At 51.5% G+C, this 17,335-nt stretch overlaps 1 long non-coding RNA gene across 1 annotated transcript; it reads right to left on the reverse strand.

Annotated features, from left to right (window-relative positions):
- Positions 1–370: 370 nt before the first annotated feature.
- On the reverse strand, positions 371–16,384 carry LOC310885285. The gene is made up of 2 exons (XR_014574676.1): positions 15,591–16,384; positions 371–2,033 (listed from the first exon to the last, which is right to left on the reverse strand). It is a non-coding gene; the product is annotated as an uncharacterized lncRNA (long non-coding RNA).
- Positions 16,385–17,335: the final 951 nt, after the last annotated feature.

Consider the following 17,335-nt stretch of genomic DNA (forward strand, 5'->3'; position numbering starts at 1 on the left):
CGCCTTTCCTAACATCTATTTACCAAATCCATTTGCAAGTCTAAAATTTAATCAGCCAGGTTTCATCTTAGAGGTATTAACATTCAAATGGGACTCACTCCCAGAGACGGAGCTGGAGTAAACTGACAATTCGGGGGGAGTCTGTGCATTAATAACGGGCGCCTGCGAGCCGGGCGGCTCTCCGGCTGCTGATTTAGGTATTCATCGAGTTATCCACAGGTTATTCACAAGCAAACTCTCCGTGGCAGGCCTGGAGGCAGTATGTGCATGTGTGCAGGATGGGTCCACGCACTGCCAGCCCCTTTGGAAAAAACAACACTGCTCTGCAGTAAAAACCCACAGAACACCAAGGAAATCTATTCAAGAAGGATAAAAAGAAATATTCCCAACCACCTCACTAACACGTGCCTCGTGGGAGGGATTCATTAGCTAATGCTCATAAAGCATGTTTTATGGCCTGCCCTTCTCTCATTGAAATGGATGGGAGGACCACACTTGACCTCAGTAGGAACAGGAGACATTTAATGACAGGAGCCAACAGTATTTTATACAAACCAGATTAGCAGTCCCTTTAAAGCATCCAGGCTGCCAGGCCTCCCACAGGACAGACTGAGGCTGTCTTGCTCTGAGGAGCAGAGAGCAAAAAAAATTAGCAGTCCCATCAGAACCAAGAGAACCCTGATTTTGTGTTTGTGTTTTTTGTTTGTTTGTTTTTTAGTATCTCACAAGCTTTTGGCAGGCACACAGCCTCAACGCCACTAGTGGGTGCACAGCCCCTCATCCCTGCTGAGCACCTCTCCTCAGCACTGCCATGAACTTCTCCTACAGGCTGCTTTTCCCACTTATTTCACCAGTTCCCCAGCTCATCCCAGGAGAGGAGGTTTTTGGCCCTGCTGCTCCAATGTGCCACAAGTAAGAGATCATTAACTGACATCTCCCCTTCCCGTGCCTGGCCAGGGACTGCAGCACTTTAATGAAGTGTCTGTTCCAGCTGATATAGCCAGGATGTCAGACATCATCTGGGCTTCTTTTCATTATTTTCACTTTTTGCTGTCTCCAGCATTGACAGATTAAAATTATTTGCACCACTTTCTTGCATATTTCATTAGATTTGCTTTAGCATCTCTGGCACCCGGAGCCAGCAGTGCCCAGGCAGTGTGGACGGGGGCTGCCCGCTGGTGCCACACGTGGGGGCTGTGCTTGGGAGGAGGAGAGCTCAGCCAAGAGGCACTGTGCAGGCTGCCCTGTCCACAGCGTATCACAGACTCAACATGCAGCAGCTGATGCAGCATCTCCTGTGATCGAGGGTGGCTTTGGGAAGGCACCAGCGCTCTCCCTGTTTCCCCATCAGTAAATACAGCCAGTACATCTGTCTCTTTCCAGGAAGGGCAGCGCAGGACAACGTCAGGCGGGCAATGAAATACTGACACACTTGTTCCTAGCATCCACCATGCTCTGCTGAAGCCTGAGATTCACTGCCAAATCCGAGCAGGCTCAGTGCTACCAGAGGGACCAACAGGTTCCAGGCTCTGCGATGTCAAGCGAGCAACGTTACGCTGTGCTGCGTGATATTTCATCTCCACTGCAGCTCACCTTCCTCCCTGGCATCAGCTCACCAAGCACAAACCCGTGGAAGGAGCTGGTGCTGGTTTGAACATGTGCAGGAGCATCGCCTGGGGATGCAGAGCCCAAACCCGCACCCAGCTCCACCAGCAGGGAGGCTCCACGGATGTTTCACCCAGTGCTGCTGGGTGCAGGCCAGCAACAGTCCCTCCTTGTGGAAATACCCTTTGTGTGATTTGTTACAAGTCATCAGAAGAGAGCAAGTGTGAGAGCAGGGAGACATTATGCGTCTCACTACAATAGCGTGCGATGTCTTCCACTCCAATAAAGGCAGAAATATTCCTCCAGGTCCCTCTTGCGTATCTAGCTGATATCACCGGGGATCTTCCATGCAGCAGACAGGAATCTCATCTACTGCCTCGTGCAGTCAAATGGAAGCAGCGGGGTGCCTGCCACTGAGCCTCTGGCTCCTGAGAGGGACACACGTAATGAAAATGGAAACAGATTACGGCCAACCTGATACCCAAATAACAAATAGGGATCCTGGAGAGAAGCTTGTTTTATTGGTGTTGGAGGGGGATTCTGCTGATTTGCCATCAGCTCATCCCCACTGTGCTCCTCAAACGTGGAGCCAGGTAGAATTGTGCTCCTCCACAAGAGTGCTTGGCAGCGACAGCAAAGGCAGCAGTGCCAGTACCCAAACACTCCCTGCACAGGAGGGCATCAGTGCCCACACCTCATCTGCACCGAGGCAGTTCGAGGAATAATTGCAGGAACAAACAGGAGGGGCAGCCACAGGTCCCCAGGGAAAGCACTGCTCCGCTCTCACCAGGCCAAGTGCTGCAGGATGGTGCTGACAGCAGGGATGGGGCAGACCCAGAAGCACCCAAATTCCTGGAAAAACTGATTTCCAGGGAAAACCAGAGTAAAGGAAAGGAATAGCAGGGGCTGCAGAAGAGACAGTGGCACTGAAATCCTGCACGTCACCCCCTCCGAGAAGCACCATCCCTGACGTGACCAGACAGGGTTTGAAGGCTTGCTCTCGTCTGGCGTGGTGTCCAGAGAGCAAACGTGTGAGCAGAGCCTCGCACCGTGCTGGAGCTGTGCCTCCATGGAGATGCCCCCAGCCACATCAGCTGCCACCTCCCACCTTCCTTATTTAATTAACTCCCTCCTGATGTAGGTAATGGAGCTCTGGAGCTCTTAAACAAAGATTTAATCAGCCCAGGCTCTGCACTCACAGCAACTAACTCCCTTTGTTAGATTGGTGTGAAATCCAGGGCATGTTTAGCCCATGACAATGTCCTCACTGTTAATAGCTTCTAGCACTGTGCGTGTCCCTGGATAGTCCAGCACTGAGTCCTTTGGACTCTCTTCTCTGTGCATCAAAGAGTCACCTGGGTCATTGATTTTTAGCATCATGCAAATCGAGCCAGCAGGGAGCTGGCAACTCCAGTGCATTATTATTTAGGATGGATAAACTCTTATTCCTGGTTCTCAGCATCTTGCCGAGACCAAGGGAGGGTTTCTGATTTATCGTGATTGTTTTTAATCTTGCGGAGGAGCCACAACAGAAAAGCAGAGGGGAGGGGAAGCGGGCAAAATTGTTTCCATCACCGAAGACCTCGCAGAATAAGGTGCTGCCCAGGACGAGGGTCCCCACCACATTTCCTGCTCCTCTACAAAAGGCAACATTTTTGACCTCCATCAGCTTTGTGGGGATCAGAGATGGGCACCAAGGGAATGCCCAACAGATTGCCCCGCAGCACGTAGCCTTGCACCAAGATGTCCCTCGGTAAGTCACGGCCAGCCCCACGCAGCCCAGGCAGAGGCTGGCACATGCACAGCTCACCGCAGCCACTCCCAGGCTGCACAAAGTGCACCCCAAGTCCCTGCCAGGTTAGCAAATGATCTCCTTCAGCAGCAGACGATGAACAAGACAGTGATCTATCGGCAGAAAGTAGACATCCAAAAGCCCTTCCAGACCTCTCCCCCACCCCCAGCTCTCTGCCCCCACCAGCAGCTCCTTCCCGACCCGAAGCGAATTGCAGATAGATTGGCTCCCGGTAAATGGCAATAACTTCGCAGAATGCCATCTTAATAAGTGCATCTCCCAGCCAGGGGTGAGAAGCAGCAGCTGAAGCGCCGGCATGGATGTCAAGTTACAAATGAGACATCCAACTGCTTCATTTATTAGAGGGAATCAATTCGACTTTTCATATTCACCAGGAGTTTCAGGCAGGAAGGACCCCATCAACAGCCTGCACTCAGCCCATTGCGTTTTAGCACAATGCAACACATGGGGGGGGCGAAGGGAATGAAAAATCTCTCACCGCACAGCATCACTGGAAAACACGAGTGCTATTTTCCAGAGCCAGGAAGGGAAAGCACGAGGAGAGCACGCTGGATGCAGTGCCCCATCCTCCCAGCGCTGCTGGCTGCAGCTCCAGCAGATGCTGGGGAATCACAGCAGGAGCACGGGCTGTGTTCATGGAGCACGATTAAGCTACGTATCTGAGAACAGCAAATGTCATTTTTGTCACTGAAAAAAAAGGAAAAAAATCACAGAACCATCCCAGACTCCTTCTCCAGCAAGAACAGCTGGCAGGCTAACAAATGGGAGCACAACAGCACTGGACCCAAATGCTAACAGGGAGCCCCAGCGCTGCTGCCAGTCGGTCCTGAGCCCCGGACCAAACCTCTGTTCCCTACAATCCAAGCCTGCTTGTGTGCATTCTGGTTTTACAGCGTGCTGGCCTCATTAGGCTAAATGGGGTGAGGTAGAAGTGTTGGTTCTCTGCACTGGGGAGCTTCATTGCTGCCCTTTAGACTAAGTTAACAGGTTGTGTGTGTGCATGCAGTTTAATCCTCCAAGAGCTGTAATTGCGACTGTACAAAAATATTACAGGCCACTAGAAGCAATTTAATGATAATAATTTTTTTTTTAAATAGAAAATGAAGCAGCTGTCATCCTTGATTTTCAGGCTTCTTTATCATGCAAAAACCTCCTGTTCGTTTCCCCACAGACAATTAACGTATCTGCAATCACAACAAGAAATCTGCACCAAATGTAAGGCCCTGGGCAAACCAAACCTCTTCCAAGGCAAGCAGAGAACACTCGCTCAGCTAAGTGCGCTGGTGGTCTTCAAGGCAGCCCCGTTTCCCACATCTCCAATCAGTGTGCAGAGGAAGGACCCAGTGGGGACCTGGGGGAACACCAAGCAGAGGCTCACAGCCAAATTTCTCATCTGTCCGGCTCCTGACTCCACACACCCGCACCTCCCACGCAAATGGGACTGTGCCCAGCTGCCCCATCACCTCTGCCTTCCCCGCAGCTCCCCAAAGGGAACCCTCACCTTAAACCATACCTAAAACACAGGTAATCACAGGCATGTCTGTTAATTAACAAATAAATCAAGTTCGTCATGCAAATTAAGAAAAGTATCAAGTGCTGCACTCGTGGCAGGACGCCTCTGTCCCACCCCGCTGACTGATGGTGTTTGCCCCCAGATGTGTGCAGGGGGGCTGCATCAGGAGCAATCCCCCCTCGGTGCGATATTTGTAGCCCGATTCAGAGCACCCCAGAGCTGCTCAAGAGAGACACCTGTAGGCAAAATACAGAGAGACCCTGGAACCCAGCCCGACACAGCCCTGGAGAAAGGGAATGTTTCACTGCCACCGTGATCTCTCCATGGGCAGGGGCAGGGATGCAGCGGGGGATGCCCCCTGAGCTGGGGGGCAGGCAGGGCACGGAGGCTCCCAGTGTCACAATGAGGCCAGGAGCACGGCCCCACAGCTCGGCACCACAGCCGAGGCAACAGGAAAGGTCACGCCACTGGAGATCACCTCCACGTCTCACCTGCCACGCTGCCCATTACAAGGCTGTCACATCCTCTCCAAGACACTTGTAATGAGAAAGGGGAAGGGAGAGGGGAAGGAAAAACACAGAGCTAAATTAATTCTGATGACAAAGATAATAACAAGATCAGGAAATGGTGCAAAATGAATCCATTATAATTACAGTGTCAGCACTGTCAGCCCCAAGGTCTTCCTCCAGGCTGCTGGAGACGAGCAGAGCAGCGCTCACAGCAGTGCCGGGGCACCAGGCACAGGCAGATCAGCTCCACAGAGCAAGTTGCCATTGAGACAAATGCTCTCAGCTGGTATGAGACCTCTCCTCTGCCACCCAGGGACATGTTGATTCTCACAAAGAGGGCTTTAAAGCACCCAGCAAACTCATATCCCACCTGCTTTGCTATTGCATTTATACTCCAGCTGTTACCCTCTGCCTCTGTGCACGGTGCTCACAGCTCCCTGCTCCCCTTCCCAACCCCAGACCCCGCTCCTCAAACCTTCCTCCAACAGCTGCCAAGGCTCACACTGTTCCCAAACCCTGCTGAGCCCAGGGTATGGCCTGGCTCAAACAAACAGTGCAGGATTTGGGATCATCGTTGGGTTTTCCAACATCAGGCTGCCGCCCTCCTGGCCCGAGCACCAACTCCCCGTGCTCCACAGAGCCAGGTGCCATGCCCTCCTTGCTGGTGCTACTTTCCAAATGACTAATTGATAGCATTTGGCAATCTTTCAACTCTTTTCAATCTCTTCAAACACCAACTAATTAATCTTCACAACCAGAGCTTGGCTGACTCTGTCACAAATGATTTACCCAATTAATTTGGCCCTTTTCTTTGCTCAGCTAACTGCAATCAGATAGATTTTAGCAAATAGCTTTGTTATTCACAATTGTTCAATGAACCTGCTATGTGAACTTATTTCGGTCTCTGGGCAGCTCAGATGTATTTGCTTCATTTGTGTCATTCCTCGTTATGCCTTAACAATGGTCACAGGATTGGGTCCTCCAGAGCAGGAGCTGCACCTCGGCTTGCTGGTTGAGCAGGCGAGGCACAGCAGCCTCTGAGTGTGCAGGCAGCTGGAAACCCTTCATGGGAACACACATGAGCCAAGGGCTCACACAAGCAGGAGCAAAACAAAAAATGCCAGAGCACAGAACCCAGTGGTTACTGCAGCCACACAGAAGAAATATTATTTGCTTCCTTATGCACTACCTGCAAACGCCAGTGTCCTGGTGGAGGAGGGAAGTCATCACCTGGGCAAAGCAGCACAGCCATGTGAGGAGCAAACCTCAGCTTTGTGGCCTCCAGTTTTGGCTGCAGCAGCCTGAGCAAGCAGGAACGAGATTTCTGCCAGCACTGCGCTCCCTGTCCCATGTCCCACTGACCCTTTGGGCACTTCTGCAGGGACCATCCACATTCTGCTTTCCACTGCAAAAGCAAAAACCACAGATCCCTGCACAGACAGGGCTGGTGCTCAGCAGCTTGGTGCTGCCCAAGCCAGCTGGGGCTGGGTGACAGCAACCCCCTGGGACAGGAGCACAGCCCCACCACGCTCTCACCCCCAGCAGCCCCCGACACCAGGGCACAGAGCAGCACACGGGAGCAGCACAGGTACTTGCAAGCTGCTCACCAGCTCTTGGCAGCACTTTCCTGCCTCGGGGTCCCCTCCGGGGCAGAGGAGAGCAGCAGGGTCTCAGGGCCCTGTCCCCTCGTGCCATGCAGGCACTTGTCAGAGCTAGGCAATGGCGACACTGTTATTATACATGGCCTCACAGCCCATTCAAGGCACTGGAAGATGAATTATGTTTCATTTATATCAAAGAAGCAATCTCAGAGCCCATTTGTGATCAAATTTGCTGTCAGAGAAACTTTGCTTTATCTCATTACATCTGATATCTCTTGGCTTCTTGTCCTTGAGACTATTAAAGTTTAATGTCAAATTCGAGATGAAATGGAATCTTTGCTGTATCATCTCATCAGGGCCTGGTGCGCCCCGTCCATCCTCACGTTCCTGACAAGTCATTACAGCAGGGCAGCTGGGGGGGGAAGCCTTCCTCCCCTGCCAGCACTGCCCTGCCCAGCAGCATCACACCTCAGAGGCGGTCAGCATCAAGGGAGCAGCACCCAGATGGGCTCTGCCAGCCCCCCGTAGGGCAGAGCCACCCCCAGCACCCCTAAGCACCTTCACCCATGCAATGCCTTCTCCAGAGCATGGGGCTCAGGGCAGGAAGGGGAATTGTCAAGCACAAGTGGTTTTCTCTTCTGCTGGAAGCCACCACACTGCCGTGCCCAGTGCCAGGGATGTGGCACACTGGGGACGTCTGAGCTACATGCCCAGGTAAGCCTGGTCCTGAAAACCATCAGCGAGCAGCTTGCACTTTGGTCCTTTAGGGACCGAGCTGGGCCACAGTACAGAGAGGAATTTGAAATTCAGAGCAAGGCTGGGAAGCAGACCCCTTTGAGGTGATACACCCTTTCTGGATCATTTAGTCTTTGCACAATATTTCCTGCAAAGACTAAGCATCTTTGATGATAGGCTTTAGTGGGCTCCCAGGAGGCTTTCCTGGAGCTAACTTGTGCAACCTCCTAAATATGTTGTGCAGAAGGGTCTGCTGGGTCTAGATTAAAGCGAGCCCTCCTTGACTGATCCATGAAAGCTTTCTAAGATGAACACGCAGTCATTTTCAGCTCTCCAGGAAAATAACGCGCATGTGCTGCTGCTCCCACCTCCCCAAAGACAGACAACATTTTCTTCTACCACCACCAAGGGGGGAAAAAATACCAGACCACAACATTTGCAAACACAGCACTCACCCTGCCTGCAGAGGCCAAGTAGCAAAGGAGAAGCAAGCAGAAAGCAGCAATTCCCCATCTCCCCCAGGCACACGGGGGCAGGCACACCAGCACAGGGCAGAGTGCAGCCGGGGGGGAACACTCAAAAGAGCCAGTGCTTCCCTGGGAACGCCATTTCTGAGGAGTTACCATCCATCACAGGAGAAAAAAGGAGAGAAAATGAACAGAAACTTTCCAACCGTGGCTAGCACAAGCCCTCTAATCTCAAAGCCCGGTGCAAAAAGGGGGAGAGGAGCACAAAGACGTAATGGGGTGAGTTCTCTAAATACCCTCTCGTTTTCAGGTGCCCAACCTTAGACTCTCTGGCTGGGATTTTCAAAGCAGCCGAGGGACGCAGAGGCACAATTCCTGCCTTATTGCAAAAGTCTCAAGGAGTTCAGTCTTTCCAGATTAACAAAGAGAAGGTGATGAGGTGACTTGATCAAAGCCTTTAAATACCTACACAGAGAACAAAAAAATTGATAGTAGAGGGCTCTTCAGTCTAACAACAAAGGTGTAAAAAACTCAGTTGCTGGAAGTGAAAGCCAGACAAATGCAGACCAGACATCAGGTGCACAGTTTTACAGCAAGGGTAATTAAGCAGAGAAATTTCATAAAAGGGTTCTCAGCACCTGGAAACTGCAACCCCAACGGGGTGTTTTGGTGAGAAATCTCCCCTGCTAAACAAGAAGCCGCTTGGGAACTTCCCCACTCCCAGTAACACAGGATGCACAACTACAGCAGCCACTCCCCAGCTTTGTGATTTACTGGAAAAGCGACTCCTTTTAAATTAAGGGAAGCTGGCTATCTAGGTCCCACGTGTATATAAATCTGGAAACCTCTGTCCACAGAGCTTCAAACGATGACGGAGGCCTTGGTAAAAGCCGAGCTCTCTGGGGCAGACCAAGGGGACGCATGGCTGGGGAAGTGACCCCGGTTCTCAGGGTAATGAATTAGCCCAGGCAGCTGCCACGTGTCCCTTGGTTCCTCAGCCCTTGTGCAGAAGATCCTGCAGAGAGCAGTTTGTGTGATCTGCTGTCCTGGTGTGAAATCACTCTCTGCATATTCTCCCCTGCTCAACTTCAGGCACTGTCTGCCTAAGAGAGGTACAAGAGGGGAAGCCACTGCCGCCCTGCTTCAGCTTGCACCTTGCCGGAGCTGCATTTATCCAGAGCACCGCACGATTGTGGCGTTTGTCAATGTGTATTTAACCACAGAAACGTAAGTGAACATACACCGACTGTAGCTGCACTCCTAAGCGAGGCTTTACCATTTAAAAAGCAGCTTGCAAGCAGAGCAAGCATAGCCTGACTATTTGCATCAGTAATTTAACACGGAGACAATAAGCGATCCAATCGATGGGAGGTAATTCCCCGAGGGAACTGCCATAGACACTGTTATGTACTACCCCAGCGCCATATTTTCGGAGCCTGATCCTGTGAGATGTAACCCAGCAAGCTTCAGCCCTGCCCTGCCCAGAGCCCGTCCCGGTGCCCCCCACCAGCAGCGCAGCAGGCTCAGCCCAGCTCCCCCGGCATTACGTGCAGGAACAGCACCCAGGACCAACGCTGCCAGGGATGAACACCAACGCCTTTCTTCAATGCATCAAGCAGCTTTTCCAGCCTCGGCTAAACCGCCGGCATCAATAGCTGCTAAACACATCATCATCCACACTTAAAAGAATAAACAGCAGCCTTCATTAGGGGACCCAGGCAGGGGCCAGGGCTTTTCTTTTTTGCTTTTCTGTTTTTAATGGGTTAGTTATGGCACTTTCAAAATGAATGAACTCCCAGCCCAAAACCCACAGTTCAATTGTCAGTTATTGCTGGCAGTTTATCAGCATTAGCTGATTAGACTCAGAATGATGGATTCCCCTGCCTAAGACTGGTGCAAGGCAGAGGAAAAACCTCCTTTCCCTCGGTTTTCTCTGTCACCCAGCAGTAATTGCTGTCTCTAATTCTCCCCAACTGCTTCCCCACCAGCCCCGCCACAGCAACCTCTAACAGCAGCAGCTTTTGTTTTCATCCTCCTGCAATCACAGAGAAATAATAATAATAAAATAAAATTCAAATGAGAAGGAAGCTCAGCCCCAGCAGAATTTAATTGATGATCATTACACTTTGGAATCTAAACTCTTTTAATTTCATTGTGTTTCACAGAGATGAATTATGAAATTACAGCTGGCCAATTATAGATCGTGCCTTTTGCTTTGTGTGCCTTTCAATTCCTTTCTCCCTTCCAAACGTCTGACTCTTTCCTTTGAGACAAGGATTGATATCAAAGGGGAAACGCTGTCCTTTTATTATCCATGGAGCATCTTCCACCCATTGGAGGAAAGAAACAGAGGAGAAAAGCAGTGCTGGGGGGTTTAACCTATTTGTTTCCATCAATAATTGGGGATTGATTGTGGTTCCCAACGGCATGAGCTGGGGCTCACCCTGCTCCCCAGCACCACCCCAGGCAAGGAGCAGTGCAGGAATGCCTATGGCTGGGGACAAACTGGGGATGCTGCCCTGGGCTCTGCACCCAGAGGTTGTTTCAGAGCTGGACCAGCAGGTGCCTGGCTGCAGACCCACGGGACACCTTGCTAAAAGCCCTCACAGAATCGAGGGCACCATCCAAGTACAGCGACATGGAGCTGCTGCTCCGTGCAGCCGGTAAGGGAGAGCCTGCCCTTGGGGCAGCGAGCACAGCCTGCGCCAGCCGCTCAGACAGCGGGGCCTCTGCCCTCCCGGGGAGCTGGGGACACTCACTGGGGTCTGGGTGTCCCTGCTCAGCTTTCCCATCGTGGCTCTGCAGAAGTCACAGCCGGCTGGCACTGAACAGGCTTGAAACCCATTTGGCACAGCATAACAGACGTAAAAAGCATCACACCTGTAATCTCATTAAAGGAAGCTTTAAGGGAGCCTGTCCCTCAGGGCTCTAATAACAGTTTCACGCATTAAATTTCTTCTTGTTTTGTTTCATTTGCTGGGACAATTTTCACTATAAGTGGAGCTGTGCCTGCAAGGAAGGGGAGAGATTTAAAGACTCACGTATTGCTAGGCACAGCCTCACAAGCCTCTCCCAGACACCATCCCTGTCCCACCTGCTTCACTCCTTGCCCCTACAGTGCTCCCAGCATGGACAGACCAGCAGCAGGGTGCAGAGCAAGTCCCAGCACCACGCCATCTGCTACCACTGCTCAGAAAGCCCGGTGTCACTCAGCACCCAATTTAAAAAATAAATAGTGGTGGACAACTGCTCCACCACCTGAGCAGTCCAGCAGTCACTGCACCACTGCAACTGAGCGCCAAGGTACCTCCTTTACCTCCATGTGGATTTTATTACAGAGCTGGCTTGCTCCTTCATTTTTTTTTTTCTCCTAGGGCTGAATGGGAAAATAAAGCCTTTTGCAAAATGTCACTTGAAGAAAAATACATGCCACCACCACAGACTTGCAAAATAAATAAATAAATAAAAAGTGATAAATTTTGGCTGTCTTAAAAAGACAGGCCAGTATTGCTTATCAACCACGATTTGACCAGATAGCTGCTTCAGAAAACAGACACTGGTCTGCATGTAATAAATGAAAGCAATAAAGCCAAAGTGCCTCCTCAGAGCTGTAATTAAGAACTGCAGTGCCTCGGAGCGAGCAGAGCCAGCAGGAGCCGCTCCCCAGGCAGAGGGGAAGCCTCCTGGGCACCCCGGGGGTCTGCAGGTGCCTTTGGGGCCCTGCCCCACCTCGCCACACATGAACCAACCCTCGAAGCCATTCCTGCTTGTGCGGGCTGCTGGTGCTGCCGCTCAGCGAGCAGCAGGAGCGAGCCCAAGGCTGCGCGCCTCCCCGATCAACATCCCCGGAGCTGCTTTTTCTTAAAGAGGTGTCTATTTAACACCATTTCCATCACAAGCAGCTGCTTTGCATTTCTTCTGGCTTTATTAAAACTGATTTTCTATTTGCACTATACAAGCTGATCTGATTACATTTCCATTTTTTCCCCTAAAGAGAAGGGGCTCGCTCTCCAAAGACAAAATGGATATCAGGGCTGGCTCCCCCCTCCTGCTGGAGGGCTCTTCTGCGAGGGACCGGGGACAAGGGCCGACGCGCAGAGTTCGAGCTGCGAGATCAGCTCTGCAGCATCCCACATCTGTTTCCATGGGGACAAGCAGACTGCGATTCAGCAGGCCTGATCCTGCTTTTGCTTGTATAAATATCAGTCAGAAGCCATCTCACCAGAGACGGAGGATTTGCCTTGCAGAGCAACAGAAACCAGCAAGCCTGGGAAATAAATGCCTGCAGCCAGCAGCCTGCTGGGGGCCCTGCAAGACACTGCCCAGCGTTTTCCCTCTTCCTCCTCAGGGCCAGAGGCCCGGGCTGCTTAGTGCTGCTCTGTGAGCTGCATGCCCACCCACCGGTCAGGCTGTCAGCAATGGCAGCAGGCACTCGGGTCTGGCATCAGAGGGCAAAAGTGTCCCTAAAATAGGTGTTAATAGGTAGGTCAGCATCTCGCCACGCAGCACAGCTCCCTGAGGTCTGGAAAGGCTACCAAGCAGCACTATACATTGCATGAAGAGAGGGGCAAATGCATGGGTCCTTCCAGGCTGTTAGCAAGAGGACAAGTCAGGCTCAGCCAGGCTACCCACACACAAGACCTCGTCCCTGTGATCTCCAAACCACCCATACAGGGATTCTTCCATTAAGCAGCAACGAGAAGTTTTCATTTTGGTTAAAGACTTCTAAAAATTAGGAAACATCCATTAGTGTCCCTGCATTCTACAAGGCTTCATAATTTGTCCCCATCTTCCTCTACCACTATCACCAACCTTGTGGGAAACCATCACTGGGAAGACACTTTGAAGTACCAGCTTTATTAAGATTGATTCCGCCTGCCTCTGGTTTTGACAAGTCCAAAGCAAGCACATGGGGCCATGGGGAGATTTGGTAATAATTACCATCTTTAATTACTACTAAAACATCAATTGCTCTTGTTCAATTAGTATCACAGATTCAGGCATGGCAAATTTTGTAGCACAAAATAAGCTGAAAATTGATTTCTGAACACTTAATGCAGATCTGAAATTGCTAACCTGATAAGGGGGCAATAGCAGAACAAGCGCACCGTCAGTGAGGAATTTCGTGCTGATGTAATTGCTTTGGTGGAAGATTAATAACTTGTATACTTACATCTTGTACATCAAGTAGGAGTTACTCATTAGGGGGAGCGCAAAGAAGGGGAGAACATGTTAACAAGGACAAAGGCAATTAGACAGGAAGCCACAGCAGAAACACTCGCAGCCCATTGACTAGCGAGCAGGGCAGTGGTTTGGGGGAGGCACGGCAGGGGCTGCTGCCCAGCAGCCCAGCACCAGCATCCCCTCACAGCAGCAGCACGATGCCACCCACAGCAGGAGCACAAATTATAGGTCTCCCACCCAGTTCCCAACCCCACTGAAGCAAGGACAGGGTGAGCAGAGACACCCCAACCACACCACTTATTTTCACCAAAACCAAGCAAGTATTTACAGCAGAACTGAGCAAACATCTACAGCAGAACATTTAAAAACTTCACCCAAAAACCAGCTTCAACAAGCAGCCAGTATTTTCATCCCAACTGCAGCAAGGAAGCACCTCCTCGTACCCCATCAGCACTCCGATCCTGTGGCTCATTTGCAGTCCCCAGGGAGGAGGAGAAGGGGAAGGGGTGCACAGGCGAGAGGCCAGGTCTCTCATCCTGCCACCCCCAAGCCACCGAGCACCTTGAGGGAGGCAGCTAATTGCCGCAGCAATGGGCAGGAGCATTTGCATAATGAAGCACAGAAGAGATGTTTAGCTCATGTATTTTTTAGAAGGTTTATCTTTAATTTTATTTAGCTTAAGAAGGGCATGTCACTCAAACTCTGCTGGTCATTTATAAAAACATTTCAATTGTGTCTGTGCGAAGCTGTCTTTAGGCCTAAGTGGCTCTCGCACCAGTGCCGAATACTAATAGGAACGCCATCGACACGCGGGCGAGGGAGCCTGCTATTAAACTGCCGGCTGGGAAGTTTTCTCCCTGCTATTCTCATGCGTGATTTTGTGCAGAAAAATCTCTACCTCTCTACATTGCGAGTAGCAGTTTTCTTTTTTTAGCCTTCTGAGAAACATTTTTGTTAGTGAAATATCAAGATTAAAGTATCGACTGCCTGTAGAAGTCCACGGGCAGCCGGTTTCTGAAGAAAGCTCTAAATGAAGGCTGCTTGCAGACTCTTTATGTAATTTAAAGATAGACTGCCTTTGTTTTTGTACAATGAGCAAGTGGATTAAATTAGCTTAACCCTCTGCTAGCCTGTCCTCAGCACACCAAAAGGCCTGGACTACACGTGTGGAAGGAGCTGCCCTTCAAGGACCACCTTGCCCCCAGGGCCACCAGGGCTTGGGGACACCAAGCCAAGCACCCTCACTGGGGCCCAAGAGCGGGCACCAGGCACAGCATCTCTGCCCCCTCATCCTTCCTTCAGCAACAAACCCCTGCAACAGCCCATTTTGGTATGAGGACCAGGGGGATTGGCCAACATCTTCCCAAAGGCCGCCTGTGACTCAGCACCCAGCATCCCGCCCAACACCCCAAAGACAAGGCTTCCTCCAAACCTTTGTGACAAATGAAGGGCAAACGACTGAAAAGACACAAAGAAGGTGCAGTTGCCTATTTGCGTGTCATGTTTTATCCTCTTTTTCATCTGCTCTTCCTTCCATCTTCCCTCCCACACTGCTTCACCTCCCACACCTACCAGGAACTTAAAAGGAGAAACTTAGCTAAAATGTTGAAAGCCAGAAATTCAATGCGTGCCTTTATCTGTGTCACAGGTGGCTACAGAGACCTTTTTTACATTGTCTTTGGTCCCACACAACACAACCCTTCTTTTGCCTTCCAACACTCCCTGGAAACCTCTCGCAGAGCCCATCTGCCTGTTTTGCTGTGGGTTGATAAGGTTTCTCAGCACCCCGTTACTCGTCCTCATCCCAGCCACCAGCCAGGGCGCAGGGTCTGATGCGTGCCACAGAAGGGCTGCAGAAGGCTCCCGAGGAACGGCTCTCCCGGGGGACAGCAGCACATCCTTCCAGGCAGCAGAGACCCCAGCGCAGCTCCCCACAGCTCAAACCACCAAGGCAGGCAGCAGCTGATTCACTCCCCTGGCACCTGAAGCCATTCAGATGCAAGGATACGGTACAGAGTGCTTCACAACTTGGGACTCAGAGACCCTCTGCAGCACAGAGAAAGGCGGCCCTCACACACACAGCGCCGCACAATCAGACCTCCACTTCTCCCTTCCAAAGCCCACAAATTGTACAAAAGCCCCACATTTTGGGGAGGGACTTGCCTGGGCTTTCCAAGGCTGGAGAGCAGCTCCTCCTCATCCCAGCAGCACAAGAAGGCCACCACCTGGCCCAAGTCCTGCAACCCTAGGGCTGGTGGGGGAAGCCTACCTCTATTTCAAGGCTCTCAATCTGCCCAATTATCCCTGCAGCTCCTGCTGAAGCCCTTGGTTGTTAATGAGCAGAACTCAGCTCAGGTGGGCAGCAGAGCTCGAGCTCACCTGAGAGCTTCTCGCCGCTGCTCGGCTCACGATGAGCTGATTAAACTGGCACGCGGACTGCAATAAAGTTGGAGAGAGGGCTCCAAACTAATTAGCACATGTACAGCCACTCATTGCTACCATTACTATGACATTATTAATTTCCCCACCTCTCATCTGCAGCTTTTCAGTCGCTTCATTTCAATCTGCTTTAGCATCGGGAGATGGGAATTAAACCCAAACTAAACCCCTTCCCGTGCTCCATCGTGCCCAGCTGCCCCGTCCCTGTGCCCTGCTGGCTCTGCCCTTCTCCATCCTGGGCTGGGTCAGAGCTGACAGCCATTTCACCCCTAAAAGTCAGGGTTTTGCTAACAGCAGCAGCATCAGGCACTCCCATCCTCTGCACAAGAGCCAGCGAACGCAGGAGCATGCGGAGGGCAGCAGCCACGCAGGGGAAGAGGATATCGTGGCTGAGACGTATTTGTTGGGAGTCATTAGCTACTCCCTGTGATCAGTCTATTACCATAAACTTAAGCTTCCATATTCTTTCATTTTAAATGAATTTTCATATCGGATTTCCAAATGAGCTCTGCCTCCAGTCAGCTCCCATTTATCTAATAATGCTATGCAAATATTTTGTTATATTTCAATGAAATATGTCGAAAACTATTACCCAGTGTGTTATCTTAGCATCAGCACGAGGGCTCCGGTCCCTGCTGCTGGCAGGCCGTCACTCATCGTGTCCCAAGGGACAGGAGGACACTAACTGCCCCGTGGCTGGAAGGTGACCCGAGGCAGGCACCAGCCCTGCCAGCGGTGGCAGGGATTTCTCAGAGGGACCAACACTCCCTGCCTAAAATGCCTCTAAGCACGTGCTGAGCCACAGTCCTGGAGTGAGAGGAGGGCAGGACGTGGTCGCCCACCCCAAACATGCCCCAGCCCCAGGGCAGAAGCCCTCCACACACCCTGACCCGTGGCCACGCGGGTGCCTGTTGCATGAGGATGGGTTTGTTGTGCAGAAAGGAATAGCAAAACGTCCCCTGGGGGGTGCAGACACTCGGGGGGAAGATGTGTTGCCAGCCCCTCTGGCTGGGGCAGGGATGCTTTCAGCCACGTGTCCACTCGCAGAAGCTGTCCTGTTTGCGCTCTCAGCAGAGGGAAATTTGGGAGTTTGGAGAAAAAGCAGACACCAGCCTGCTCTCATGGCCTTCACACAGCCCCTCCTCACACGGGTGCTGTGAGCCAGGACAGCTTCGTGGCTGCAGGTCTATTTATTTACTATATGCCCTGTGTCCACTTATAAGATCCACCCTCTCTTTTCCCTGGCTACCAAAAGCTCCCAAACCCCATCGCTGAACCAGCGTTGTTGATCCCTGGATTAGCACAAGGCAGAGCTGCAGCCCCATGGCCTCGTTAGAAGAAGGGAGAAACATCCCCGGGCAGCGAGGAGGCGGCACGGGAGCAGCTGGGAAGGGGAGATAGCTGATTTTACACGCTCGGAGCTTTCACACGGAGAGGCACCGTTTTCCTCTCCAGCCCCTTCAGCTATC

This window comes from Anser anser (assembly GCF_964211835.1).
Source record: "Anser anser genome assembly, chromosome: 22".
NCBI lineage: Eukaryota > Metazoa > Chordata > Aves > Anseriformes > Anatidae > Anser > Anser anser.